The sequence below is a fragment of the Mus caroli genome, chromosome X (genome assembly GCF_900094665.2).
Source record: "Mus caroli chromosome X, CAROLI_EIJ_v1.1, whole genome shotgun sequence".
Classification (NCBI taxonomy): domain Eukaryota; kingdom Metazoa; phylum Chordata; class Mammalia; order Rodentia; family Muridae; genus Mus; species Mus caroli.
This window is the reverse complement of record NC_034589.1, coordinates 109922864-109925925: the sequence shown is the minus strand read 5'-3', so window position 1 is coordinate 109925925 and position 3062 is coordinate 109922864.

The following is a 3062-nucleotide window of genomic DNA, read 5'->3' as shown; positions in this document are numbered from 1 at the left end:
ATATATATATATATATATATATATATATATATATATATTCCATTTAGTTGTGTACATTCTGGTCTCTTATTTTCTGCACCTGAACCAGTTGTAGTTATGTGTTTCTTTCAAAATCTGAGCAAATGAAAGCTTCTCTGATGATGGCTGAGAAGTTGACTAGTGTATGTATATACTATAAATCATTGGGAATCAGTTTAGTACTCTGTATAGTTAGAAGTTCTTTCTTACAATTTATAGCATGAATAGCTACAGATTCTTGGACATGCTAGTTGTGTAAGTTATGGGTTTAAACCAGTAGAGTGGGCCTCACATCTAATCAGAAAGTATTTGCTTACACCAGTGCCATTCATGCCAATATTGTACCATTGGGCATAATTAACTGGTCATTGGTGCAGCTCACAAAATTCAAACCCAATCAAAACTGATGTTTGCTTTTTCTCCTCTAGTAGAATGTGTAGCACCTTACAGCATTGTGGCATCTAGTCAATATAGATGAATCTTAGATGTTATTATTACCTTGGTATCTCCTTGGGCTATAACTCAGGTATGCATTATCATCAAAAGTTGGATCTTATCATCAAGTTATAGAGTAATTTAAATAAGAGCTATGTTCAGGGATGTTGAACATTTGCTTCTGCTTGCTCCTTGTCAACTGTGATTTGGTTTGTAGAATAAGGGCAGCAATACATCTTTACTGATAATTCTTTAGTACTCTTGCACATCTATGAAACTTCTTATGGTCATGCAGGTCCAGCATATGTGAGGTGTATCACTTCCCTTTAAGTTTTGAGAACTATTTTCTAAACAGCTTTATTCTGAAGGCAAACTACTCTCAGATTTTAAGAATATTTTTACTAAGTAGAAAGTTATTAGTTTATAATTTTATAGTAATTATTTTATCTCTTCATTGAACTTCTAGCCTTGAAGATTAATGAGAATTCTTCTGATAAACTTTGTATTATTAACAGTAAAACATTATAGTAGCATATTATTTTGGGACTGCAAACTAAATTTTTCAAAAAATATTCTACATTATCTGTGCTTATGGGAAACCTCTCTTTAAATATTCTTATTAACGTTATTAACTTTCAGATACAGAGTTCTTTGCATAGCAGAAGCTAGTACTGACAATCAAATTAGCAAGAACATAAAAATAAAAGTAGCCAGTTCAAGACTTTGCATCCTAAACCTATAGCAAGAAATTCCATCTATGATCAGCTAGTGTTTGACTGAGTATAATGGATATACCAGAATTAAAAACTGATATGTTTTCTTGTCTTTTCTGAATGTGACACTATAAACTAATATGGCATTATCAAGTTCTCTGTACCCATAGCTCATCTTGAACTTTCTAACTTTTAAAAACTTCTTCAAATCTATGATCTATGGAACTCTTTCAACAAGTTCCATATTCCTCTAGGTTTTTCCTACATCCCACCTTTCTCTCTCTTTCTAGTGTATGAATGTACATATGTTCTTGTGTTTGCATGTATATGCATAAAACAGGACAATAGGAGACATTTGTCTACTATTTATTCCATCCTTATTTTTGAGTCTACCTCTAATTGAATGTAAAGCTTTCAAATTTGGCTAAACTATAAGGCCATTGATTTCTTAAAATTTTCCTGTCACTATCCCTTGCTCTCAAGTTACATATATGTGCTGACTATCCCAGCTTGCATAAAAGGCAGTTTATTAACTAAACCATCCACTCCAGGTCTTTTTATATCTTTCATTGATAATATTCACATGTATTTCAAATTTCTAACAACTTATTTCAGACAGAATAAGTAACTCCTTTAGTAATCCAAAAAAATAGATTTGAACAAATTCAAAAAATAATGGGCAGGCAATATGTATGTATTCTTCTGCATCTTGCTGAAAGAATGTGGGAACCAATAGCAACAATTTAAAACCAAAACTCTTGACACAGTAGGAACTGAAAGGAGAGTTTGAAATGTTAAAATGATTCACTACTATCTTTTTAAAATAGCTGTTTCTTGTTTTAATATTTTTTTACGTATGGAAAATATTGAATTTTTTTTTCTGAACTTCTAAAAGTTTAAGTTGAATGATGACTTTTAATTTTATTTTTACCATTTTGTTTGGTTTGATTTCTTTAGGAACCACTTGGATTTTATTAGTCCACACTTCTCTTAGTAGTATTCTTCCAGATACTGCTATTATATTAAAAACTCTGAAATTATGCAAAATGCAACACATTTAAGAGTTGATTACATTTCTAACTATTCTGAGATTCAAGAATAATTAGTGTTTAAGGTGATAACAGATCTTGACTTTCTTTTATCAAGGTACATTTTACATTTGTAACTTATACAGCCATTATAAATATACATTTATGGAAATACTGTTATTAAGGTTGATCGTATTACATTTATCCTTAAAGATAATTCATGATTTTTTTTAGGAAATAAAATGAAATACTTTTATGTAATAATGATGAATTGTGATTTGAGAGTTAGAGGGTTCATATTAGTGTTTTAACATATATTCATTGTAGAGGAACTTTAATCCAGCAACATGGATTAAGGTTATTCATGTTACATCTATCTATAAAGATGCTCTTGTTTCTAGGAAATAAAATGAAATACTTTTATGTAATAAAGATTAATTGTGATTTGGATATGAGTGTTAGAGGATTCACATTAGTGCTTAAACATAATTTCTTTGTAGAGCAAATTTAATCCAGCAACATGGCTGTTCTGAAAATGAATCATATCCAAAGAACTAGGTCTATGTGACCTGGTTTAAATGACACAATCGTTCTGCCAAGAATACAGACACACCCTTAATCATATCTTTAATCCTCCCAAAAATGAAGGTAAGTTTAGCTTCTATAAGGAAGCAGCCATACTGAAAAGACATCTACTTTAAGGGAAGACAAGGTACCAAATCAGAGAATGATTTGATGGAATTAGTCAGAGATATGAGATGGTTGACTTTCACAATAACAGATAGGAAAGAGATGTGACTTGAGAGAGCAGTAAAAAGAGAGGGAGGGAGGGAGGGAGGGAGGAAGAGAGAGAGAGAGAGAGAGAGAG